General features: G+C 45.7%; 1 long non-coding RNA gene across 3 annotated transcripts in view; it reads left to right on the plus strand.

The window, feature by feature from the left end:
* Positions 1–17,401, plus strand: part of LOC104859278 — a 28,079-nt gene extending 10,678 nt beyond the window's left edge. The window contains exons 1-6 of one of the 3 annotated variants that reach the window (XR_779329.1): positions 2,321–2,435; positions 6,000–6,067; positions 6,561–6,657; positions 7,852–7,948; positions 9,584–9,808; positions 16,985–17,401. This is a non-coding gene — a long non-coding RNA (uncharacterized LOC104859278). Of the gene's footprint in view, positions 1–2,320; positions 2,436–5,999; positions 6,068–6,560; positions 6,658–7,851; positions 7,949–9,583; positions 9,809–16,984 lie in introns of those variants that run through there. The other 2 variants (XR_779327.1, XR_779328.1) reach the window with 2 other exon arrangements.
* The last annotated feature ends 10,501 nt before the right edge of the window (positions 17,402–27,902 follow it).

A 27,902-nucleotide genomic window follows, 5' to 3' on the forward strand; every position in this document is an offset into this window, starting at 1 on the left:
CTTCCCACTCTCACTCTCACAAATGTTATTTTGTCCCTAAGTGACCTGGCACTGTGGCAATTTTCTTGGGACTCTAAGAAATCAAGCCTAAGGACTCAACTAATTACTGAGGATGGCAGAGAAGAAATAATAAGAAAGCCTGTGTTCTTGACAGCACCATTGAGCCAGCACAGACAGGGGGAAGGCATATGGGCCATAAGCCTAAAGTTTTGGTGGAAGACACAGCCCTATCAGGAAAACAATGATGCTATTTGAAATTCCAGAGAGCGCAAATTCTAAGGTTCATTCCCTCCACAAAGAGTTGGACTGTGTTTCAGGACTGGTTCTAGGTGACAAGGAAGCAGCAGGGAACAGTACCTATACCTTGCCATTCTGCAGCTTAAATTCTAGGTTAAACAAACAGAAGGTTGAAAATGATGCAAGAAAATATAAAATATGTCAAATAGTGAAAAGTGCTACGCAGAAAAATTAAATGTGGTCAGAGAAACAGGAAGGGCTGGGAAGGTGGCCTCTAAGTGGGGCCCATTTGAAGCAAAGGTTTGAAGGAAAGAGGAAGGTTTGAGGGCAGAGGAAGTCAGTTCCAGGAAGAGGAAATGGGCAGCTGCAGTGGCCCTTAGGTGTTTGACCCATTTGCAGAAAGGCAAAAGCAGCCAGAGAAGAGCAAGTTAGGCCAAATTAACAGGAAGTGACGAGAAGCAAGGCAGGAAAAATATTGTAGAGTCTGGCGGGCCCCTGGGTGGATTTTGCCTTTTGCTCCGAGTAAGTCCGAGTAAGTGGGGAGGCTTTTTGGGCAGAGTGACACCATCTGATTTATGCTTTAAAGAATAAGTCTGTCGGCAGGTATTTAGCTCAGTGGAGCCTCCGCCTGCCTTGCAAACCCCAACTCCCAAGCTGGATCCCTGGTACCAAAAAAAGAGAGAGAGAGAATAAGTCTGTCTGTCCATTGAGAAGAGAGTGAGGAGCACAAAGGTAGAAGAAGCAGACAGATGTCTGGAAAGCTGAGAGGCAATGACAAATCCAACCAGAATGGCTGAAGTGCTTGGACATTGACTCCAGAGCTTTTAGCCTGAACACGAGTATGAATTGAGTTGTCATTCTCTGATATGGAGGAGAGTGTGAAAAGAGGAGCTTTGGAAGAAGAAACCAGGAGTTTGGTTTTGGACTGCTTTTCTTCTTAGGCAGCCAAGAACAGACTGTTGGCTGTACTAGCAAGGAGTTCAGGAAAGAGGCTGGAGGTGAAGTTATTGGTTTAAACTTTGGTGGGAGGATTACAAATCTGAGGCCAACCGGGCAATTTAGACCCTGTCCCAAAATTTAAAAGGCTGGAGGTATATGTAGTTCAGGGCTTTCAATCTCAAGTACTTCGAGGGTGGGGGGCAATATATAGGTATTTAAGGTCATGATAAAGCATGAGTCGCCTGGGAAGTGAAGGTAGAAGGAGAAAAGCTCTAAGGACAGCCCAATATTCAGACACTGGAAGAGACTAGTATAGGAGTGCGAGGAGGAACAGCAAGGGAATCGTGACCAGAGCGCGTGAAGAGAGGCTGAAGTGAACGCGGGGCCACCACGCTGACCACCAGATCGAGCGGGTTGGAACTTGTGGATGACGCCAATAAGGACTCCGTCAGCAATAGCAGCTGATCTAGGCAAAGAGTCACAGGAAGTAGAGTGAAACCTTGAAAATGCCTCCTTGCCTCGGAGGACTGTACAATTCCAACTTTACTCATAGGGTGATGAAAGCCTAACACAGAATGGGTCATTGAAAGGAGAGTAAGGAGCTCTGCTTGTACCATTTACTCTGAGCAGCTGTGCTCTTTGGAGCTTTTGCTTCTGGGAGGCATGTGAATGGAATGACCCATTTCTCTGTCCCAGGGTCAGAAACCTTTGAAAAGACAACCGTAGTAAAAAGCAACACGCAAGCTATGAGCTTAGACCTCAGAACAAGGATGTCTCTGGTACACATTCCCATCTTGTACATTCGTTTGGGACGCCCACTTAACTGAACCTTTCCAAATCTTAGTGTTCTCATCTGTAGGCGAAGACGGAGCGTGTGTCTCATGGGATTTGTTTCATGAGCACTAAGCGACTGGCATGAAGAACAGGGCTAGTGCTGTGTCACAAACGTGCAGTCGATAAATGGTGGCGGCGATGGTGATGATGACGATGGTGACGACAAAGCCTTATTTAGGCCTGAAGCGGAGGCTGCTCGCTTTCCCGAGGCAAAGTTGCAGCCACCATTGAAATGAACCTACGTGGAGAAGACACAGGCTAGGGCTGCAGTTTTCATAAAATCCTTCGAAAGACGTTTTCGTGGCTTGGACCTTGTAAGAGGCCGGGCAGGTCTCAAGGCCATATATTCCTGATATATTCCAAATTAACTTCCGCTGGCTTCCCTCATACTCTGCACTGCAGACCAAGCCGAAGCGTGCAGAAGGGTAAGGTCATAGTACACCCCGGGGATACGAGGGCACAGAACACCTTGTGCGTAGAATGTTAGCAGGCCGAGAGGAGGGTGGCGTGCGTGTGTGGCGTTGGGTGGCTTTCAGTGCGGCCTCAGCTGTGTTTTTATTCTCACTCCCACATATTTTCACTTTCCAGCCCTGCGTCCACAAGGTGTTAGTTTTGTTCTCCTTGGTCCACAAAACAGACAGCAGATACCAAATACCTGCACAATATTTTTTTGAGAGTACATTATGACTTTCTCTTTATTTTCATAGTAACGCAGACCAACCTGAAATATTTCTAGTAGAAACACTCACATTCCTCACTCTGGAATAAAATATTTAGAAATTTAGCAAATGGGTTCAACATCCCAGAACAATGTTTATGTGCAGCTATTATTAATTTCTTTTTCGTATTTAAATACATGACTTGAGTCCTGATTCTGTGATTTAAAAAAAAAAGTCTGGCTTAAAACTTTATTAACTTTAGAGCACTTTAGCTGAGAAACTCATAGGGCAATGTGGGTTTTGGATTTCAGTTTTTATATCACAGTTCACAGTCATTCAATTTATCAACGTAAAAAAAATCAAGCAAAATTGCTATTTCCCAGAAGTCGAGTAATTTCCCTAGAGGGAACATAAAATTTAATTTGTCCCTCAATTTAAAAATCTTCTAGTCCTATTTAAAAATAACCATGGAAATCCTGTTTCTTCACATGGGACTCAAGGAAAGATTTGTTTGTGCCTTGTATTTCCTGACCTTCACATCTGTGCGTCTAGTTCCTATGCTAGACACAAATAGATTCTACAACTTGCTTTAAAATTGTTGCCCTGAGTAGCCTTATCCTTATTACCATCTGGCTATATAGTAAAAATGAAAATATATTCTACTGGGGACATTGTAAATCATTCGTGCTGACTTGAAATGGTCATTTCTGGCAGAAATGACAATTCCTAAACACTTAGCTGGGAGGTTTTTTATGCCTGACTCGATTCTAACATCTCTTTATTGTCGTGATCATGGTGGAATTTCACTTAACATATTACATGGGCATGAAGAATTGTCAGGCTCAACCTGAAACAAGTGAAAATGTTTGGCACCCCAGCGACAAGCCTGTCAGTGGCAGCCCCCAGTGCCTCACCCTAGTATCCCTCCTCTTGGCTAAGCCAACTTTGAACCAACAAGAGGTAGCGAGCTCTAGGCCTCTGTTTCAGTGGCTATTCCACTAGTAACTCTTCTCTGAAAGATGGGCAGCCCTAGAAAAGTTAGTGTTTGCTCCATAAAATGTCTAGAATTTCAATGGTAATCCGGGCTAGAATTTTTTTCAAGCCATATTTGACATCTTTCATATTTTACTTAATGAAAAGAATGCATTCTACTCTACTGTCAAATCCGATTTCAAAACACTATAAATGGACTTTTCACTTAGCTGTGTCACTCTCAACTTAGAGCGAGGGAGCCTCCAGAGGCTCTTGAGTGGAAAAGGGACCGGATTTGATTTCTGGTTCAAAGGGCTGTGCAGGATGCTGTGTCTGGGATAGGATAGATGAACGAGGGCAGAAGCCGGCAGAAGAGGGAAGAGGTTGCTGCAGCAACCCACGGAGGGCTGATGGTCCAGGACGGAAGCAGGGGAGACGCCGAGAAGTGTTGGATTCTGGATGCATTTTAAGGTAGAGCCAGGAGGATTGGGTGGACAGTAAGAAAGAATGAAAGGTATTCAGGATGACTTCAAATTATGGGGAAAAGACCCAATGAGGAGAAAATATTTGTAAAATGTGTATTTGAGAAAGTTCAACCACCCAGATGCACAACATTCTTTCAACGCATGAGTAAGAAAATAATCCAGTTTTTAAAAGTTGGCAAAGGGTTTGAGTAGGCACTCTACCAACATCATTAGCTGTCGGTAGAATGCAAATCAAAATCACAAAGAGACACCACTTGCGTTCACTAAGGTACCTACAACCAAGAAGCAAAGAGTAACCACTGTCAGTGAGGAAGTGAAAAGCTTGGAGCTTTCAGTAACAGTGCTGCTGGGCAGCCAAAGTGGTCCCGCCACCTTGAAAAGCTCCGGCAGTTTCTTATAAAGTAAAGTTACCCTGATGATATCATCTGATCCACGGGCCCAAGCCTAGGTATTAATCCGAGTGAAATGAAAATAGATTTTTGCACTGAGTCTGGAATGTCAATGCTTGTAGCAGCTTTCTGTACAATAACTCAAGCTAGAAGCCTTCCAAATGTCCACAAGTTGGTGGAGGGCTAAACAGAATGCTCCATCCATGAATGTAGTGCTGCAAGGCATCACGCAGGAGTGAACTACGTGAGAGTGCGTGGGGAATCTCAAATGCACTGTGCCGGGCAGAAAAGCTAGGCGCTGTGGGGCTCCATCTAAATGAAACTCCAGAAGAATAAAGCTGTCACAGCTAAAAGGCAGACATGCTTGCTAGAGGTAATAAGCAGGGAGGTAGAAATAATTAAAACGGACACACGGGAGTCTTTGTGGGTGCTGGAATAACAATACGTCATGATTATGGGGACAGACACATGACTTTATACATTTCTCATACCTCCCTGAATTATATCCCAAAATTGGTATATAGAGATTTTACTTCAAAAGAGCTGATTTTTGCCGAGGATGTAGCTCAAGTGGTTCCACTGCCTGCCTTGCAAGCACAAGGACCTGAGTTCAATCCCTGGTACTCCCCAAAAAAGACATTTGCCCATTCATCTTGGAGAAGTGGAGTGAGGCAGAAACCCAATTTCTGGTGCCTCTTCTGTCTCTCTTAGACTAAAGCTTTCTTTCCCTTAATAAATTTTTCCTACTCTTAAAAAAAAAAAGCTGATTTTTTTTTAAGTCAATGATGAACACTAGTGCGTTTTTATTTGTGGAACCAGAACATGGTAGTTGGGATTTAATACAGAAATATACAGATGGGTCAGGCAGTGATGCAGGTTTATAATCTCAGCACTTGGGAGGCTGAGGCAGAAGAATCACTGAGCATTCAAAGCCAGCCTGGACTGCATAGCAAGGCTACACAGCAACAACAAAAACAAACTTTTTGCCAATGGCTGCTGGCACGTGTACCACGTCACCCCAGCATGGCTCCAGCACCTCCTGGGTGGCAGCATCAGGTAACAGCGCATGTAGGGGCCTCGCAGATGCTTGGAAAACAGTAGCAATGGTGACATGACTCCAGGGATGTCACGAGCACTTTGGGCTCCGGTCTCTGAAAGGTTCGCCATCACCGGCTGAAACATTCTTGAAAAAAATTGCCAGGGTGGGGACGTAGCTCATTGCTTCTACCAGCTGCCTTGCAAATGCAAAGGTCCCGAGTTCGATCCCCAGTACCAGAAAAAAAAAAAAACGTTGCCTAACTCTCTAGGCCAGTGACGGCAAACCTTTTAGAGACTGAGTGCCCAAAGTACAACCCCAAACGCACTTATTTATTGCAAAGTGCCAACACTGCAAATAAACCTGAATACTGAGGTTTTAGTTTTGAAAAAACAACTCATACATAGCATCTTTTGACTCAAAAAAAACCATATCATATGTGCCATAGGTCCACCGCCGTGCTCCAGTCCACGTCCTCCACAAATCCTGATTCAGTGATCTTTTTAAACTGAAAAGGTATGTATGATAACAATTTTTGTAAGTTGAATTTGATTTTAATAACCTCCACTTTCACTTTTATTTAATGGAATCCAATCGTTTTATTTTGCAAAGTATACTTTTGCAGTAAAATAAATGGGCTTGAAATATTTGATAGGCTTGTATTTTTGTATATGTATTAGGTTTTGTTAAATGTGGATGGACTTACAACCAATGTTCCTCTGCTTGCTGCCATAGTGAGAGTCAGAAATTCTAGGTTGTTAGTTGATTTCATACTTGACAACGATTGATGATAATTTTAATGAGACCAAGTACCATATTCTGTACACTATCTTAACCTTCCAGTAGCCTTTTGAGGTACGAATCATTATCTCCATTACGCACAGAATGAACTGGAAAATCTATGTATTGTCAGGTGACTAGCTCATGCTCACCCAAACTGTAAAGTGAAAAGTGACCCTTAGGTTTTCTGGCTCTGAATAAATGCACACTGTTCTTTCCTCGTCCAAAGCTACCTCTCCCCCTCGTCCTCAAAGCCGATGGAGGTTGTCAAGACTGACTATTCTGTATGGTGAGTCCTCGGCTTCCACTGTTATTCAGCTTATTGGGTAAGTTTAGGTCCATTTTTCATTAGACTAAATCTGCATAGAAACCCAGCAGTGTCAGGAAGGTCTGCCAGTGGATGCCAAGGAAAGCTGCTAAACCAACTGCCTTTCACTGAGGTACCCAAGGTTCATGGCCTTGGAGTAGGAAGAGAAATTAACCCATTTTCAAGGCAGAAGATCAAACATGGAAAAACCTGTGGATTCAAAATCTAGTACCAGAGGGCTGGTGTGGTGGCGCACACCTGTAATCCCAGCACTCGGAAGGCTGAGGCAGGAGGATCACTGTGAGTTCGAGACCAGCCTGGGCTACATAATGAGTTCCAGGTCAGTCTCAACTACATAGTGAGAAGCTGTCTGAAAAAAACAAAAACAAAAAAATCCAGTACCAGGTGTAGCCTCAAGTCTTTTAGTGTTTGAAGAAAGGGACTTTTCCCACCCTAAACTAAGCTATGAAAATTAACAAGAAATGTGTGTGCGACATTTGGAAACGGATCCATTGAGCTAACATTTTCAGGGTATCTGGCCTTGGTGGTTCTGCTAGATCTTGGGAATTTGGACGGAAATGAATTATTATAAATGCAGGTCTTGAAAGCAGCCCATGGTCTCATAAGGGAAGCTGGGGGCAAGCACAGGACTCCTGAATTCTGAGATAATTAATAAATATTTTTATAATAAAAAGCTGTGTTCCAGATGCCTACTAAAGCTGCATTATCGCTTTCTAATCTTTGAGGCAGATTCTGTTTCGGTTTTGTGCCGCGGGTCGAGACCCGAGAATGGCACGCGCTAAGCAGGCACTGAGCTACATCGAGGCGAGTTAGTCTTCTCCCCGCTTAACAGTCGATATAACCGAGGCTCAGAAAAGCTGGCTGCCTTGTTCAAGGCTGACCGTTTCGGGGTGGGAATTTATGTTTAAAACAGCCGCCCTCGTTCGGGCGTACTCAACCCAACTGGGATCTCCTGGGGGTTTTCTTGAGGCAGTTAGAATCAAAGATCCTGTTTGGCAGAGGGGTGCGATGGTTAACTCGACAGGCGTGGTGGTGACTGTGTCCCTTTGGTTGGACTGGGAGTCACTCAGCAGGGATTGGTGCAGCACTTTTCTGGGTGTGTGTGAGTGGGTCGTGGATGCATGATCCTGGGAATAATGTCTTTTCTCGTGCTCCTTTTTCTGCGGTGCTGCTGTGCTTTCCTGCATCCAAGAACTGACAGCTTTGCTCCTCCGAGCCTTTCCACCACGATGTTCCTGCCTTGCAGCCAGCTGCCCGTGGACTGAACCAAATCTCTCCTTCGTTAAGTTGTGGGTGTTGGGTTTTATGTCCCATAAATGGGAAATCTATGTGAAGAGTTAACTCCAAATATTCATTCCCTGCTTTCATATTGGGTTCCAGTCACTAGAGTCAAAGAGGAAGTCGGTCTGGAGTCTAATAAGATCCACAGTCATCCATGGAAGGTTCTAGCGCTCAGTCCCTCAAATGCTGCCTAAGCCAGATGTTCTTGGGGGAGGGGGTGGCTGGAGATCCAGATGTTCTGGTGCTCCATGACATACTCCTTGTTGCCTGAGCTTGTGAACATGTCAAATTATGTAAAGAAACACCACTTGCATAACAATAAAGTGCAGTGTGGCAGTACATTTCTTTATAAAAGACTAACAACATGTTCAGTTAAGTGCAGTTAAACAGAAATCTGTCGGGGCCTTCTGCACTGCAGTGGTGAGGGAACAGAGCAGGATGCGGTTCTGTGCTTCAGGAAAATCTACTGTGGCTCTAGCAGTACTCGGTGGAACGTTCTTATAAAAGCCCTATTCAACATTCATTTTAAATGTCTTGGATCATATCCTAGAAAGCAATGTTGCACTCAAGTAAAATTTTCCCACATTTAATGTTCCAAACACTTGACTGCTAGAAAACTCTATAAAGAAATTTTACTGAAAAATCAAACTCTTAGGACAAAGGTCATGACATTTTGTTGCCTGGCTCCAGAATGAAAGAGTCTTTTATTCTGTGTCCTCTATTTATACTGGGTCAGAGCACTTCACTTTGAAATGAATTCGGGTGTAGTTTTTAAATAAAAGAGGACAGAAAGAAAACAACCACTCCAAATATTTTTTTAAATTGTTAAACACTACTTTTGAAAAAAATCTGAGTTTTTGCGTGTTAGTGGCAAAGCTATCCCGAATGCTCAGAATTCAAGTGAAGGGTAATGGTTCCAAAAGTGATTACACTGCATCTCGATAGGAACGATTTCTTTTGAGGAACTGGCCTTGAAATGATTCAAGACACTTCTAACTCACCGGAATTCTAATTTGAACAGCTCCCTCGATCTCAGTCCATTTCCTGAGCGATGTTCCATTTTTATACTTATCTCCGCTATCCCATTTTTCTGTCATGTGTTCACATGACTTTCATATTCCAGGAAGTAAAACAGAAGCTGCTCTACACCCTAAGTGGATATAGCTATCTGCCTATGGCAGACCAGTGGAGAACCAAGAAGAGGGCCAAGGCCTCTGGCGCCTCCCTCTCTGTGCTCCCGCGGCTCCAGGGCTGAGGGCCTCACTGGCCTCCGGCAGCTCTCAGCAAGTGGGCTTCATGGCCACAGGTGCTCCTGCAGAATGAGGCCTTGCGGCAGTGTGCTTCTTACTTCCCGGATAAACAAAAACGTTGCGCTCAAGCGACCCCTTCTCAGAAATGCCAAGGATGTTAGACAATTGCAGACAGCCTGTGCTCCCTTCTGTGGGAAGGTAGCAAGGGAAGTGCTGTTTGTTCCACACAGTAAGACACATTCGTTCATTCCCAGATACTAGTAAACCTCATAAACCTCATGTGTGTCTAGGAGTGAGTGTGTGTGTGTGTGTGTGTGTGTGTGTGTGTGTGTGAGAACTCAAATTACGTCACACTTTTGTAACGCTTAGCGTTTCTTTATATTCGGTATGTAGGATCCTCAGGAGAAGGACAGACCTGCCCTCCTCGACTTCAGAGCGTTCTTGGCAGTACCAGTGGGGGCTGAAGCACAATGCACACCCAGAGCAGACGGGGCCAGGAGAGGTTTCAAGCTGCAGAAGTTGGGACAGAACCCGCCGCCACCCAGAGCCGGGACATTGAGAAAACAGCGCCCACAGCTACGTCCATCCCAAGGACAGAGGAAGCGGAGTGGGGAGCAGGTAGAGCCCCTCGTGCAGGCACCGTGAGAGGGGGCAGATGTGCGGGGAGGGGCCTGGCGTGCGGGAAGGGGTGTCCCTGCCCCTCTGGGTCCAGAGCAGGGGAAGCCACAGAGGACTTCCAGGGAGAAATTGATGCCACCTGCCTGTGTCACAGACAGTGGTTCTGAGGGAGCTCAGACCCTGAGAGGCAGATAATCCAGGGATGCGAAGGCCTCTAGGAGGCTGTTGTAATATCCAGATGAGACAGGCAGGGCAGCTGACTGAGGCCAAGACAGAGGCACCACAGACTGGGCTGAGCTTGGAACTCCAGAAATACACTGAAGCCCAGTGGACAAAAAATTTAATTTTAAGGTTTATGAACCTCATTCTTGGCTGTGAAGTGGGTACAATTACACCTGATTTAAATGATTATAAACAGGATGCAATGAGATACTTGCACTCTCAGATCCGTCTTTGTTTTTATGTCTTATATTTTTGAGACAGGGTCTCTCTACGTAGCTAGGCTGGTCCTGAACTCACTATGGAGCCCAGGCTGGCCTTGAATTCACAGCAATCCTCCTGCCTCAGCCTCCCCGGTGCTGAGATTACAGGCATGCACCACCATGCCCAGCTCCTTCAGATCTTTTGTTAAATGTTACCTTATCAGAGATAGTATCTTACATCTTTTGTCCCTCTTATCCTATGTTATTTTCTTCATAGGATTTATGACTACATGATAAATCACTTATTATGTACTGCTTGTCTCTCTTCACTAAAATATAAGGGAGAAATTCCAGGAGAATCCTTTGTCTCGTTCAATATAGCATCCTTAGAACCTACAAGAGTGTCTAGGACACAGCAGCACATTATAAATACTTTTGTGCGAATGACTAATGTAAAATGACAGACACCTGAGTGTCGTCAGTCTGTCTGTCATCTCCGTGTATCTATCCATCCATCTGCCTGATCAAAGGGGTTCCAGTCGTAGTGATAATACACTGACACTCAGGGCAATAATTCCTTTACTACCATTCAAGCACCGTATAAGTGACTTTCATAGCTTCCTTATTTTCCTCAGAATGTCATGAAATAAGCAATATTACTCATTCCTTTTGGTGATTAATAGATAACTGACCGCTGGTTGATGAGAGGAAGAGAAGAGAATCCTATGACTCACAGTTTCTGGCTGAGGCATTTCATAGATGGATCAGCCATTACTGAGATAAGGGCACAAAAGACAGAAACTGTCCAGCAGGAAGAGATAGCAGCTACCTTTGTACATACCGACTTGGGAGGACCTGTGGGATAACCGTGGGGATTTCTGGCAGGCCATTAGGAGCCTGCACCTTGGCACTGCAGACTTATCTTGGCAGGAGATAAAAATAGTGAGTCATTAGCATACGGGTAGAAATAGATGCCGTGGAAGAGACTGGCCGAAGAATGTGAAATTGGGTTGAGGTAGAGGAGAGACTGCAGGGATTGCCACGTAAGGACTGAGGGTGAGGGCCACACCCGAGAGCACCGAGGAGAAGGAGAAGGGACGGAGAAGGGAGGGTGGTCTCCGGAGAAGGGAGCGTAGTCTTGTGTCCTTCTGGGAAGGCAGAGGGCCCTGGGAGTCCATGTGTTTCTAGGAAGTTTCTAGAAGCAAAGGACGTGAACTGTGAAGCCGGGGAGGGATGACCCAAGAGGTGGCAAAGAAGCTGGCCAGTTAGTCCCCCATGCAGCTGCCTGACTTGCCGCCCTCATGGTCTCTGCTTGCCTGCCTCGAAGCCCTGCAGGAGCCTTTGGTGCACATGCTCTCAGTAGAAAGCCGCAACTAGATGTGCAGACGTCTTAGGGAGGGACGTCCCGGTGAGAGCAGGACAGTGGGACTTGTTCTAAGAAGAGGGCACCTCCCAGGGCTGGAGGTGTGGCTTCAGCGAAGTGGTAGAGTGCTTGCCTGGCATTGCTGAGGTTCTGGGATCCATCCCCAGCACTATAAGAAAGAGTCACTATTTCCCACACACTCGCTTTAGTTAACTTCAGAAATGTTAAGGAAAATGTCTGATAGATGAGAGATGACAGGTAGTTAGATAGATAGATAGATACATATCCATAATTTCAGATGAAGGAGGATAGTAATGGTGGACATGTGCTCCCCCATCCAGGTACTGGAGCACCCGTTCTGCTCCCATCAGATAGACTTTGTTGAGATGAGATGCCACCATTAAATTTCAAAACTTTACATTTAGTTAATCCAAAGAAAGACTGAGTTTCAGTTTACAGCATGGGAAGACTAGAACAAGGCCAACCAAGGATAAAAATGGCACATTTTCCTCAGCAGTCTTCTTCAAAGGGGGCCCTTCACAGAATGACACTGCTGAGACAAGAACCAGAGCAGAGAGCTTATCAAAGCAGGACAACTAGCTCCTACTCTTGGCCCTGCCAAATCATCCACGTGAACTTTTCAGGGTTCAGTACGCTCTCAAAAGTTCTTTTGCTATAAATATTATAGGACAGTTGCACTAAAATAGAAGTTTCTTGAGAACACAGATTGTCCCTATTTTTTGCATTTTTAAAAAAACTTTACATTGCGGTGTTACATACAGGAAAGTGCCCAAACCCTAAATGTACAGCAAATGAATTTTTGCCAAGTGAACATCTCTGTGTATCATTATTACCAATTAGCTCCAAACAGAACATCATCAAGCTTGCTCCATTAGTCTTCAGCCTACAGGGTTGTTCACTAAATAGTTTCCTTAGCCTGTGAGATCCAACTATGTCTTGTTATTCCATTCCTGGGGAGAATTTGTGCTGAATAACTTACTCCACTTTCTATGACCTTAAAATCCATAGAAATGTTGTAAGAATAATGAACAAATATCTAAGTCAACAATGATGCTAATTTACCAAGATGATGAAGGAAAAAGAAGTCTAACTTCCCTTGTTAGAGTACATTTTGATTGCTCTTCTTCTGAAAGCCTGATGGGGCCGGGGGTGTAACCCGAAATGGATCCCAGAGTTTCCACACTGAGCTGCATACCAGCCATTTTCATTTTTATTTTGAGACGGGGTCTTCCTCAGTTGCCCAGGCTGGGACTGAACTTTCAGCCCTCCTGCCTCAGCCTCCCATAGCACTGGGTTTGCAGGTATGTGCCAGCATGCCACACTGGCCTGAGCCTCGTTCCTTGGTCACTATGTGGTGAGAGAAGAAAGCTATCTACACCTCGGTGTCTTTATCTTTGATCTTTGTGCGAAGGAAAATGTACAAGTCACCTCACTCTGGAGCACCGACAATATTGCCTTTCCTAAAGTAGTTTCCATTAGATTGTAATGTCTGAGGTCCAGATTCTAGGCTCGGTTCTGATGTGAGCTGCCAGACAAGAAAGGCTTCGGCAGAAGCTGACCAGATGGCCCATCTGTGAGAGTACAGAGCTGAACAGTTGCTGAAATTCAGTCCTGCTCTAGAGTCATAGCCACACACACACCTTTCCAGGACGACCGGCTGTATGGGGTGGGTACAAATAAAGAAGGACCCACGCAGTGAGCTGTTGGCGTTAGTCCGCAGCAGTCTGAATTGGCCAATGGAGCCAGCAGGGAGTAACACTTAACTGGAGTGTGAACTGCTGCTTTGCAAAAGAGCAATTCAAAGATGAAGGGGTGGGGTGCAGTGGAGTCGCGGGCAGAGCAGTCCCCACCCCCTGGCTCTAGAGGCAGCTTTGAGGGGTAACCCAGACACTGCTCCAGGCCACCAGCCTCCCTCGCACTCCTTTGCCCCAGCAGTTTTCACTGCCAAGAGCAACACCAGCTTGCGGGAGGGACTGAACTAGAACACAGCCCCGACTCTGTTCTGACCACCTCCATTGCAGTGAGATTCCTGGTGAGATCCCGGAGCTCTCGGCCTCGCGGGGAGCCCTGCCACCCAGCATGCAGAAAGACGAGTTCACTGCAAACGCAGAACAGGGGTGAGGACAACAGTAAGAGGTTCTTGGTGTGAAACGCACAGTTCTGTGGTTTCAGTGTTTTCTTTAACAAAACACACACTTAGTGCAGTGGAGCCCTGGTAGTCTTTGTAACTTTGTGTCTATGGCTTCTATTTTCATCAGGAGATTACAGCATCGCCCCGCTCCCTCGCCGCCGTGATTCCTTTGCCCTTTCAATTACTGACATCCTGCCGGCAAAGAAGCACCCACTTGGTTTCTCTCTTCCAAGTTGCAGGTTCCTTTTTTCTTGCCCACTTGATGTTACCCTGCTCAACCGTTCCAGAAACGAGGGTGGGACGAGGCACCTTGACGGAGGAAGGACAGGTTTTAATTGCGGCCTTGTGCACAGGTCCAGAAAGGAGCCCAGATAAAACCTGTTACATTGCCCGAGGACCTCTGGGGGAAGAAGCCTCATTCCCAGCACAAGAACTTGACTCTGAGCTGCGATTACCTTGCACGCTGATGGTTTAAGATCCAAAATTTCAAAATCTAATTTCAGCCGCATTAGTGACAACTTGCCAGGAGAAAGTCTCTCTCCTTAGAGACATGGGTAGGAGACAGGGTTCTCCCTTTTGGAAATACAAGTTTTATGCATAGATTTTACTCATATAAAATGCTCGTCCAGAGTCACTGTAAACAGCACTTACCCTAGTCATTTTTCTAAATTCTAAAAATAAACATGTACAATTTAGCACCTAAAATCCACGATACCTAGCTTCCAAGCAATGGGACATAGATTTGTTGATTCTATTCGTAAGATTATTATTTTCTATCCAGTGAATGAATCTGATATTTAAAGACTAAAGAGCTACATATCCCAGAGAGCGTATTTTTTCCTACGCGGTTACTCTCCTGCAAAGTGAATTAGCACCCCCACCTTCACTCAAGAGTCTAGGAGAGTTTGAGCTTTGCCTTTCTGTTCATTTTCTGGAGGAAGAGGGCAGCTTTACCGAACTGCGAGAGTTGATGGGGAAAACAAACCAGGTGCAAAAATCCCGATCTTCCCGAGGTTCTGTGAAACATCAGGCACAGAGCCACAGCCTCGGGATTTTGGGCCTTTGGATTTCCATGCTCTTTCACCTCAACGGGAGCCAGGGCAAAAGCACGTAGTGTGGGTCCAAAAGGCTGTGAGGCAGCGGCAGTGCAGGGTTCAGCTTCTCACATCTCCCGGGGTTTGTCGGGCTTCACCACGATTTGTATTTGGAAGGAAATTTCTGCAAATAGTTAAGAGTAAAGAGTTAAGGTCTCGTATCCAAACCATGTGGGAAATGGTATTGAGCAAGTAAAGCGGTTCTCAAAAGGAAGTCTTACATTGCACGGGGAACTTAGGAGAGCTCTGGAATTTTGCCTGTTCATGAGCAGAACGGAGTGACGAAAGTCCCTTTTTGTAAGACTTGTTTTTAAGCTGTCCCTAGCTAGAAATCCCCACATACCTACTACTCTCTTCGTAAATAAAATCTGAGTCTATTTTCAATCTATCTTCTGCCGAGGCCTGGAACTCCCAGAGGCCATAGAGCGGCATCCCCTGTATTTCCTCCGTAAACACAGCGTCACTGCTTATTTCAGAATACTTCCTGCGTGAATCAGAGCGTTTTACCGTGTGATCACTTGTTATAAGAGTTGCGTTCTATTTCTTTCTCTCTCTCCTAAACTGCATGGTTCAAATAGGACATCTCTCAAGCTCGCATGATGCAGGCTACTTTCTGGCTAGAGAGAAATTTGTATTTTAGGAATGCTCTGCTAGATTTCCTTGTAATGATAGCAAACAGTTCTTGTCCCCTGAGCTTTTTGGAAGATACAAGTCTTTTGTCGGTACTGCAGCCCCTCGTTCAGTCTGGTCCCTCGTACACGTGTGGCTGGCTGGAGGTGGTCATATACAACTCCAAGAGTTCAAGCCCCATCCAGCTTATCCCAACCACGTGATCACAAAAGAATCCCTTTGCGTGTGATAAAGTAAGACTAAGTTGATCTTTAACCTAACAAAAAGACCAAGTCCAACTGTTGTGGAAAGTATTAACAAATAGCATTATCAACTGAAACTGAGGCAGATACCTTGGGCCCCGTGGGTCCCAGCAGGTCCTGTGGCCCTGACTAGTCTTTCATCCACTCCAGTCCTCCCTTTGGGTTCAAATGGCCCCTTCTGAGCACAGCAGTTAAGGACAGATATCTCCACAAGTACTTTGTTTTAAGTACTCTGGCATAGCAAACTGGTATTTTGTTCGGATTCTCATAACAAAACGGCATGGGCCAAGTGACTTGTAAACAGCAGAACTTTCTCATTGTTCTGAAGACTAGAAGTTCAGGATCAAGGTGCCAGTTTGGTCGATTACTGGTAAGGGCTCTCTTTTTAGACTGCAGGGGCCTTGTGTATTCTCACATGGTGGAAAGACAGCAATGACCCGGGTCACTAACCCCAGGCCTCTGTCACCTCCCAACAACGGTACGTTGCGGGGTTAGGATTTTAACAGGTGAACTTGGGGAGACACAAATATTCCATCCATAACGATGTCTGACTCAAGATTGTCTCATCATTAGAGGTTGTGTAGATCCGGTGACAATGACAGATCTGAAAGTATGTGTGTGATCCCAGCCAAGCCACGCAAGAATTTTTCACACTGAAGCTGGGAGGAAGAAACTCTCCCCAGGAAGAATGTGAGTTTAGAAATGGAGTAGTCACAGAGACAAGAGGAAGAAAAAGTCCCAAGGCCACCTGAGTCCTGGTTCCTGAGTGTCGCGGTCCCTGCAGTCATCTTGTACCCAACTTCCTGAGCAGTCTTTCAACCCTTCCCTGTAGTCAGTCACCTTTCCGTGTGAATTCATTCAAACAGGGGTCCTGCTGTGTCTTTTTGAGAAAATGCAGAGTGGGACTCATATCCAAAAAAATAAAAAAGCCTTTTACCGACTAGTAAGCATCATTCTATACAAATATCTACAGAGTCTTAGAGTATTTCTCCACTACGAAACACCCACATTGCTCAAATCTTCTGTCCCAAACACTGCTGCGATAAGCATCCTTGTTCCAGAAATACCATGCACATCTCTGACTATTTCACTAGGCTGTTTCTAAAACCAAGAGCACTTTGATTTTGATGCGTTCTCACCAGATTTCTCTATAAAACAGTTGTGCTTGACGTGATGTGTATTTCCAACGACAGTTTGTGAAAGTGCTTGTTTCTTCACACCCACCACAGTCAGAAATCGCTTTATTTCTTTAATCTGTTTCTTTGTTTTACAGGCAAAGGGCCAACTCTTCACACACTTCTTGGGAAGACAGATCATTCTTACAAAGAAGCGCTAAGCCTCCACCCAGTTCTAGAGCGTCAGACTAGAGGCCCTCTTTGTCTCTCTGCTGACAGCCTTCACTGCTGCCTGACTCACTCTCCCAAAGCAATAGCAGGGTTTCCTGCCATCAGGGAGACATCACAACATCACAATGACTAATTTTGATCCAAAATACCTTCTTCACTCTGAGGGAGGGGAAGAGGTCATCACCACGTGGGCATGCCAAGAGATGAACGCAGCTACAGGAGTGGATTTGCTTTGCTCTCTTTGGCCTTGATATGTTAGGGGTAGAGATTGCAGCGGATAGGAAAGCCCTTTAACCAACTCCAAGGAGATGACTTTTTGACTCACAGAGCTCCTGATCCCCACCCACCCACCCCATGCAGTAGCTTGCCCTTGGACGAGGGGCTGGAATGACTTGGACTTCGCAGAACACTCTTTAGTGCTCTCCCTTTTTGGATGAGTTTTCAATGCTAGGCTACCCCATGCCGCAGGTGACAATGTGAGTGACTCTTTCTGACCTTCCGCGACCATGGTTTCAAAGGGAGCAGCTTTGCTCTAGGCTCTTCTCTCTCCTTCTACTGGGAACAGACTAAAACTAGTTGTCGGTGTCAAAAGTCCGAGCCGGAGAATGCTGGGATTCTTGTGAGGACGTTCTGGACAAAGACAGAACCTCTCATGTGAACTCCACAGCCCCTTATGTGGACCACTGCCCCCTACATGCCCACTATTTTTTGTGGTACTAGGTATTGAACCTTCACATCCTCAGCCCTTTATTTTTTGTTTTGAGATAGGATCTCACTAAGTCACTAAGTTACTTCGGCTGGGCTGGAACTTGCAACCCTCCTGCCTCAGCCTCCCAGAGAGCTGACATTACAAGTGTGTGCCACCTGCCTAGCTCTGAGCCCTATTTCCTCTACCAAAAGCTATTTGTGGTCTAGGAATATAGCTCAGTGGCGCCACACCTGCCTGATAAGTGCAAGGTCCTGAGTTCGATTCCTGGAACCCCCCCCAAAAAAAAACCCTGCACATAGGATGGCTGAGGGTGTAGCTTAAGCTGGAGACTTCAAGCTGCATCAGCACAGGAAAAGAAAAGAAGGACTATTTTTATTTTTAGATGAAATATATGTTCCATAACTTCTGGTGGCCTGAAAATTATTATGTGAAAGAAATTTTAATATGCTAGGGTTCATAATATCATTATTTTGTAATGGATTAAAATGGCAATGTCATATTAATTTGCATGTTTAACCGTATCATTATATATAAGTACAGATATAAGATATAACTATTATAGACATATATAATATATATTATTATTTTGCTTCTCTTCCAGTACCACCCGTATCCTCTGGCTCAAACGTAGGAAGCTAGAAACTCCTTTATTCCCCTGAAGAAGAACATGCAGACATTTCCCTAAAAAAAGACATCAAAGCAGAACCACTTGTCGGATACAGGTTTCTAATGTGTAAATGTGAAGCCAGGACAAATTTGCCTATGCCTGGGTTTTCACGAGAGCACTGACTCAGCTGGGTGGATCCAGCTTTCTGACTGTCAGAGGTGCAGGCCGAGCCCTCACCATGAACCACTAGGCCAGGGGTTGGTGAACCAGGGCTCGCGTGCAGCTGCGGGCCGCTTGTACCCTTGGAAGCTCTGAAAAGTTCGTCATCCCCTCTCTAGGTACTTCCCCTTCTGGTGCGGAAACTTGACCTGGTCCCTCGGCTGTCACCCACTGCTGGGCCGAGGCCAGAGTCGGTCACTTCATTTCCCTATGGCCAGAGCCAGGGTGCGCCCAGCTCAGAAGTGTCCTTTGCCCCAGACACACAGTCTGGCTGATAGCATGGCCTGGACTTGAACCCCAAACTTTCAATCTCCAAAGCCAAAGTCTGGACCCCATACTATGCCCCTCCCAGGAGCTGGTGCTTCTCAGACTTGCCGACACTGAAACTTTTGAAGGGATCACTTTCATAGAACCTCCAAAGGGGTTGGTGTCTGAGTAGGACCCGGTAGGACCTGGGCACAGGCCCGGACTCATCCTTGCCCAGCTTGGCCTGCGGTGCTTTTCCTGACCCAGGGCAGTGCAGAGTCAGAAAGAGGCCACTTCCCACCACAGAGACAGGCTCCTAAAATGTACCAATAAACTCAAATAAAAAATAAAGAAAAAATTCCAGCATGGTATTCATCACCGGAAAGTTTAGGTTAGCTATTACTATTATTATTGTAAACTAATGAAACTTAATTTTTCTAATTATTAATGTATATGGGTATTTAGTAAACCATGTGTCCATTGAAAACATTTTTTTAATTTAATCTTGTAAACTTTCCTTCTGAATTATGTTGGCTTTCAGGTGAATTTTCTTTCTCAAAAGTCTAGTATTATGGAGCATGGTTAAATTCTGAGCACATAATAATCTGTCTCCGTGAAACATATCTGACTGAAAGAAAAACGACGTGAGGATGTGTCGATGTTGGTTCCTTTGTGCGGCGGGAGGTGCTGTAACACTGTAAGATGTGTAAACCACAGCGAGAACTGGCTGACCGGTGTGCGGCAACTCTGCACTAACATCGAGACTTTTCCTACATTGAAAATCATGAAGTGTGAAAAGAGCAAAATGTAAAAGGTACAGCGTGGTTAAATTAAAGATCAGTACAGCAAAAGACACGTGGTCCCTCACCGCGCTTCCAAATACCGCGCCTCACTGAAGCACACTCACCCCACCCTCCCGCCACTTCCCGCGGCAGCTCTGGGGTCCTCTTTCCTGAGGGTCTTTACTTGTGCTGCCCTGGCTGCCTCGATGTCCTGCGGGATTCAAAACATTTACCTTGCATTTTAGCTTTGGGGAGGAGCCAGAAGACACGTAGGACCAGGCCCTGTGAACAAGATGGAAGAGGCTTTTGTGAGCCTGCTTTTCTTTTGGCTGGCACATGGCACTCGCCGTATTTTTATCATACTCCATGAAGACATAGAAGAGGACGTCCAGAACCGCTTCCCAAAGTGGCAAGAGCGATGCGATGTGTTCGAAATGCGGCAACGTGTATTTTACTGTAACTACTTTTAAATTGTTTAAAACATTTACCATATGTTTGATCACCTCCTACATTGTAAAATTAAGTTTGTTTTAAAATGCTATTTAAATAGTAAGAGAGGTGTCTTTTATATGTGATTATTTTTTCTGATACTGTTTATTCCTATGTGCCTGTTCAAATTTCCTTCTGATAAGCTTTTTCTCCTGCCCAAGGTTACTTCCTATAGCATTTTTTATAGTGCAGATTTACTGGTGATAAATCATTTCAGCTTTTGCTAGAATATTCTTCATTTCACTTTCAGTTTTGAACAGTATTTTTGCTGCATGTACTCTTTAAATCATCAGGTCTTTTGTTACTATTTTAAATGTGTTGGTCCACTCCTTTCTGTCTTGCTTTGTTTTAGCCAGAAATCTCCTGATTTTTGTGCATTGGTATACTTTTCTTCTTCCCACTTGTACTTGGGTTCCATTCAGCTTCTTGGATTTGTGGGTTTATACTGTTCATCAAATTTAGAAATTAAAAAAAATTTAGAAATTTTTCAGCTATTCTTTCTTCTGACAGCTTGCTCTCCTGCTTTCCTTTTTCAGGACTTCTGATTCCATATTTATAAGCCATATTGGAGTAATCCCACTGCTCCCTGATGATCTTTTATTTTTTTAATCATTTTTTCCATGTTATAAGCTTTCTCTTCCAGTTCACGAAATCATTTATTGTCCAATATCTGGTCTGCCATTAACCCTATCCCACTGGGTAGATTTTCTTGTACTGCATGAGCACTGACCACACGCTTACTACTTAAAACAACAAGCTTTTATTTTGCTTTCCCTGGTCAGGATGTGGGCATAGCGGAGCTTGGGGCCTCAGCGGGTGATATCTCAAGGCTGAAAGTCAGCTGGGTCTATCCAAGGGAGCTTTCTTAGTTCAGGAAAATAGCCACATCCGGGTCCCCGTGGCTGGGAGAACTCGCGCTCTCCAGGTGGTGTGGCGGAGGCGCGTGGCTCTCCCACTGTGTGGCTGTGTGAACACCCAGGATGCAATTCGAATAACCGTTTTCATGTCTAGCGTCTGGGTGGGTTCCGGGTCAGTTCTGATGGGCCCATTCCGCTCCTCATTTCCCTCGCTCTCCGCGTGCCTTTCACCGGATGTCAAACTGAATTGTGCCTTACTGTGGAGTGGGTTTTTAAAATCAAAATCCCACCCAACATAAAATTTACTATTTTAGTATTTTTCACAATACAAATTAGTAGTGTTACATATATTTATGTTATGTCTATAACTTTTTTACCTTGCAAAATTGAAATCCGGTATCCATTAAACAACTCCCATTTTCCTCCCTCCCTAGTCCCTGGAAACTACCGTTGTACTTTTTGTTTCTATTCACTTATCTACTTTAGACATAGCATAAATGTGAAATCATATAGTATTATCATTTTATGACTGGCTTATTTCACTAAACATAATGTCTTTGGTCTATGCTGTAACATACGAAAATGCGTCCTTCCTTTTACGTGGGACAATATTCCACTGTATTATGGGCCTCACTGTGGAAGTAGGACTGCTAGATGGCGTGAAATTCTATTTTTAATCATTTTAGGGCCCTCCAGAGGCTGTACCACTGTACATCCCCCCATAAAGCAGCTTCTCCACACACTGACGATTTGCAGGATTTGGTACTTGTGCTTTACGTAGCCGTCCTACTGGGTGCACAGTGCCATCTCGCTTTGATTTCGATTTGCCTCTAATTAGTGATGTTAAGCTAGTTTCACGTGCTTGTCGACAGCTATGCACCTTTTTGTCTCTGTAACTTTCCTTGAGGCTTGTTTGGATGCAGTTAAGTGTCTTGGAGCAGCTGACTCCTTCCAGATATGTTTTCATGATCTGTTTGTAGGTCCAGAGCGCGTGCTCACTTTGGGGCCAGTTCTCCTTCGTCCCCAAAGCCAGCCCTTCCGGGAACTCGGTGCCCTGCATCGGGAGATTTTTTATTCTGACCTGGGGAGAGGCACTCGTCTGGTCTTGTTTATGTCAAGCCCTGTTCTCTCCTTGGCCTCAGGGAAGTGCCTCATAAACACCTCCCGTTGCTGAGTGCCCTGCTGAGTCCTCTTTGCATTCACTTCTCTTCGGTGATACTCGTCCTGAGAACTACGTTCTCCTAGGCCTTCCTGGACTCTCAGATCTGTCTCCTCCGCTCCAAGAGTCTGCTCAGCCCAGTCTGGGTCCTCCCCAGTGTGTGGCCTGAGAACTCTCCTGAAACAATCCCTGCAGTAATCATAAGGCCACTTTGTCCCCGTTTTGTTGTCTGACATCCGGAGTCTTGAAACTGTCGTCTCACACATTTTGTCTCTAAAAAAAGAGGGTGAATCTCTCTTTCCACACAGCAAAAATCACAGGGACTTATCCAAAGTATAATGAAATACCGAAACCGCAACAATAAAAATGATTTCCTTTAAATGTTGTAAAATGTAAAAATGAGGCACCGTATTAGGAAACAATTTCACGGGTGTCATTATGTAAGGATATCATGACTTCTACAGCAAACGAATTTTACATAGTCAAAGGAAGACAGTACAAGTATTAAATAAATACCGTGACGTCTAAAACTCGATGTCATTTTTATGTAGCCTTAACCCTTGACATTCAATACCAGCTGACAAATACAAACTTGGCTCCACTTACAAATAGGACCAAGGTACACTGAATTTGAATTGAAGTCTTCTCACTTTCCCAGGCAGGTCGTTAGTCTCGGTTTATTTCTCAAATGGGTCCTCACTGCGTACACAAAGCCTGTACTCCCGCGTGTCTGCCACTTCCTCCGCTGGCTCCTGTGTTCTGTTTCCACCTTTCTAAGAAGCCTCGTCTGGGTCAGTGGAGAAGCGTTTGCTAACTGCCTGCTGTGACCCCCTGTCTGTGCCGGGGGACCTCCCAAAGCTGCCATTTCTCCAGCACAGGGTCCTATCTGGCTTCCTCACAGAGAACCGGAGCCCCAAACAACCCTGACCGTACCCTACTTCTAGCCTTTAGTTCCTGTCCCTGTCCAAATCTCCCAGCGTCTACAGGAGGAAGTTCAAACAACGCCCAAGAGGAGCTCGGGTCTCCCTCACCCTCCCATTCTCTCCTCCTTCCAGCCCCACCTCCCACGTTAAACAAAAGACCTCACGCTCACCAGCCCAGGACAGCAAATACTTGACAGGGGCTGGAGAGAGAAGAGCAACGCGTTATGCACTGGAGGCAAAAGTGACCCAGCCCAGGTGCCCTGCCTCGCAGCCGCTGGCCCCGCGGAGCCCACACCGTGGCGGTGCCTGACCCTCCCTGGGCTGTCCACTGAGGCAGTCTGCCTAGCGACCCGCCATTCCCTGTGGGCAGGCCACAGCGCAGAGCACGTGAGGAACCTCTTCCAAGGAGAAGGCACAGCCCTTCTAAGCCAGACACAGCCGTGGTCTCCTTCCGTCTCCCGCGCCTCCCCCGGCTTCCGCCAATGCACCGGTACATCGGTCTCACTTCCTTTGGTGTCCTGGAGCTTCCTTTGCGCTGTGATTGCAAAAACATTTATTAGAGAATAATTTATTCCTCAGGCACATTAATGGAGTCCAGATTTTGCTTGGATAATGTGGACAGACAGATGTGCGCTGTTGTGTGCTACTTTTAGATGAGCAACGCTGTTTACACTGAATTTTCCTGAGACCACCCAACTCATTTCACATGTCGTCTTCAGGTCTCCGAGCCCAGGCCTCCAGAGGAACAGGGAAAATTTAATAACTCAGCGCCCCACCCAGTTTTGAAGACATGACTTAATACTGAAGGAATTTGCAAGCCTGCACTGCCAATCAACAAGCCTACATCAAATAAACCACCTCTTCTTATTCTGAGGAGTAGAAGGTGGTTCTAGAAGCATTTTGCTCCCTGACCTCTTGACATACTGTCCGCATCCCATGAGATGCTGGGAGAAGTTTGCACGAAGACCGTAAAACTAAAAGATAATAACAGGAGAAGAAACGCTCGGTATTTTGGACTTCCCCCAGTCTTCTGCCTTATGTATAATTCACATAAATCGCCTTTTCCCTTCAGCACAGTAATGTGCAGAAAAAATACTGCTAATAATTTTTTGCACATGGAAAGTTTGTTACATTTTTTCTTAGCAGTTTGCATATATTGGTAGTTTGTCTGCTTCTTCCATTAACTTTTAGGAACTGCTAAGACACTTTTACTCTGAGTTGCTATAACAAAATGCCACGGATTGGGTGGCTTATAAACAACAGAAATTCATTTATTTATTTTAGAAGTCCAGGATTCAAGGTGTGCACATATACAGCTCCCTTCATAGACCACATGTTCCCCTTGTATCTTCATAAGGCCATGGCGGAAGGGCAAGGAAGCCCTCAGAGCCTCTTTGAAAAGAGCACTATCCCTACTCAGGAGGGTTCTGTCCTCTTGATCACCTCACAAGGGCCCATGTCCTGCGACCATCTCCCTGGAGACTTGATTCGAGCATATGAATTTGAGTGGGAAGCAGGTGGGGAGGCAAACTCTCAGTACACAGAGGCAGGTAAGAGAGAAATCAAGTGAGTTTGCCAAGGTAGCTGTCTTAGCTACTTTCTCATTGCTGGAACAACATACCCAACACCCGCAAGTTAAGGGAGGAAAGGCTTACTTCATCTTATAGTTTGTAGAGGTTTGAGGCCATAGTTGGCTGGCTCCAAGGCTGGGGGACATCACAGAGGATAAACAGACCATGGCATGCAGGCAGGAGGAAACATGTAGGGAGCATTCCTTTTCCCTTTCAGTCCTACCAGGCTGAAAGCCTATTGGTTGGTGCCACCCACACCCAGGGTGGGCCTTTCCATTCTCCTCACCCAGAATTATGCTAATCCAAGCAGTGGATGAATCCGGTTATACACCCACGATCCAGCCACCTCCCCAAAGCCCCATGTATGTGGCTTACTGGGACATCTAGATATAAGCCGTAACAGCAGCCCGGTGAGTTTCTGATAAGCCAGTCATCATTGCATTACTGCTGATCATGATAATTTCTTCTTACATGATCCAGTTTAATCTAGAAACTAGTTTTAAATTTGGTTGTTTTGAGTTTCATAGACCTAGCACTACGTTGCTGTTGTGTATTAACTATGTTACACTACTTTGTAGTTACCAAGACATAAGGGTGCCTGTGGAGAAAGAAAAATGGAAGGAAGAGAACACACTTGCCCCATCCCTTGTGCAGACTCTGATACTCATCCCTTCCTCTAGCAAATGGGAACACTGATGCCTACCCTTTCCATTGTGAGTTTTAGTTTAAATGTTGTGCGCACCGCAGTAAGCACTGCTGAATAGTTATTGAATTGGATTTTCTCCTCATTATCAATAAAAAGGAAGAGGGAGGGCTTGGGAGTGGATTCAAGAGAAAGCCAGGCCTGTGCAGGGTTAAGGAGTCTGTGAGGATGACGACTGAAGGTTCCTGTCCTCGGGGCGCTCCCAGAACAGCCGATGTGAGCAGGTGCACGCAGGCGAACAAGGAATCACCAGCAGAAGGAAGAGGCCCAGGCCCTGAATACAGAGGAAGCTGATGGGGGGCGGCATGGATTCCGGCTGACAGTTGTGGGGTGAAGTTCAGGTGATCGCTTGTAATGAAGAAGACCTGAACTTGGCTATCTCAGGACGGCTGTGGTTTTGTCAGGCAGAGACAGGCCTGACAGACAGGAATCCTGGGCAGAGAGAGCATCTTCCAGCGGGTACACTGAGATACAGGGTGTGCCCTGGACTTGGCCAGGTTGGCATGGGCGGGGCCAAGGCCGTGGCTACTCGGAGGGTGGCCATGGCCCTGCAGCACACCGTGGCCCGCCTGGGACACACACTCAATGGGAAGCCCGAGGAGAGGGAATGAGGTGGCCAGACATGAGGGAAGGTGGATGGTGAGCAGCTCCAAGAGAAAGCTCTGAAATACGTGGGCCCAGAGGAAGCTTGGAGCAGGCTGGGGTGGGCTGTGGGTTTGCATCTTTCCTTCTATGACATCACATCCCAGTGCTGAGAAACTGGGCCCAGTCTCTTCACCTGGCTCCTCACACTGAGGCGTTAACAGTTCCTGTTAATTCAAAGAACCTCTTTAAGTAGACTTTCAGAGCACTTTCAGGTTCACAGCGGAATTGTTCGGAAAGCACAGAGATTCCTCATGGATCCTCTACCCCTACAATTGCACAGCCTTCCCTGTCCCCAGCTCCTTGCACCAGAGCGGTTTGTTAAAACCAACGGGCCAGCGTTGACTTGTCAGTGTCAGCCAGAGTCCATAGTCTGCCTTAGGCCTCAGCCTTCTGGCACATTTTTTAGGGGTCACACATCTGTCCGCAGGGCGTCAGACAGAATCTTTTCAATGCCCTAAAAATCCTCTTGCTTTGCCAGTTCACCCTTTCTCCTACCCCTGGCCTCCGACAGCCACTGGGCTTTTTTCTGTTCTACAGTTTTGTCTTTTCCAGGATGTCATAGCGTTGGAATGACGCCATCCGTAGCCTTTTCGGATTGGCCTCTTCTTGGCCCTATGCATTTAAGTTTCCTCCATGTATTGCTTATCGACATCCATGTGCAGGTTTTTATACAGCAGTAATTTTTCAGCTCCTTCGGGGAAATGCCAAGGACTGCAGCCGCTGGGTCATATCTCATAGCGCCTTTTAGGACCTGTAACAGTAATGTGCTCGGTATAATCCCTGGCACTTAGTAAATGTTCAGCTAACGATTCGGACAGTCAGGCTTGCTTCTGATATTTGAATGGCCCAGGGCAAGAGTAGATGCAGCTCCACATACCATCTACTTAAACCTTTTAGGTCTTTAAAACTGTAGTTTTGCTCATGGCTGAGCTCCTGTGTCAAACCAGACCTCTGGGATTCTGCCTCCTGAGTTGCAGCAGGAGCGAACACTGCTATCTGGGAACCCAGCCTGTCAATACCTCTGCTCTAGGAGATTCCGGGGGGGCCACCTGGAGAATATCAGTCCCTCTTTGGCCTCCCACGAAGGCAGTCCTTTCCCCTACCTGCCACAATATTGGCTCTGCAAGGCTGGGGACCCACTACAACAAGCACATCCCTCTGACACAATTCAGTCCATCTGGTATTTGGGGTATACAGGGAGCCTCTCATCTGGGGCTAAAAGTGGCTCTGCCCACTGCTATGACAAATTTGGACACAGCTCCAGGAACACCCTGAGCCGAGAATTGGTGATGACAGAGATAAACTTTTTGGGCCCAGAGTAAAGCCAAGTGGTGATAGAGATAGATGTACTCTGAGCCCAAAAAGCGGTGCGTGCTCAAGATGTTTCCAAGCCCGAGATCTGCCTCTAGATCTCTCCTTGGTCCTCTTCCCTTATTTCCATCCCATTTCCTAGCAATCTTAAATCAAGTTCATGAGAGCTGGTTTAAGACTTCATTATTGTTGCCTAGTAATGTTTATCTCATTCTTTTAAGGTTACAGTCATTAATCTTGCCCAGGTTATTCAGGGGAAAATGTGTGTAGATCTTTTAAGATAATGATCATTGGGATATGGTCATCTACATTTTAGAAAGTAGACTTCACTGAAATCTTTGGGGCCATTCAGATGTGTCCAGAGGTACAGCTTCTTTGTCCTCCTCCGTGATTTAAAAACATAATTTAAATCAAAACAAGAAGTTCTACACCAAGGTTCAAAACAGAAGGATATCCTGCTTCGAGGTTTCAGACAAAGTTCATGCAAAGCAAAGTTGCTGAATCTGTTTTGAAATTGAGTTTCCTCTTTCCTGGGGTCTTCTGTACCCACATGGAAGTGAGGGTCCGTTCTCTTCTCCTTTTCTTCTTGTTTTTCTTGGTGACTCTGCACTGGTCCTGTAGGCC

Source organism: Fukomys damarensis, unplaced genomic scaffold, assembly GCF_012274545.1.
Source record: "Fukomys damarensis isolate Sample0158 unplaced genomic scaffold, DMR_v1.0_HiC HiC_scaffold_37, whole genome shotgun sequence".
Lineage (NCBI taxonomy): Eukaryota > Metazoa > Chordata > Mammalia > Rodentia > Bathyergidae > Fukomys > Fukomys damarensis.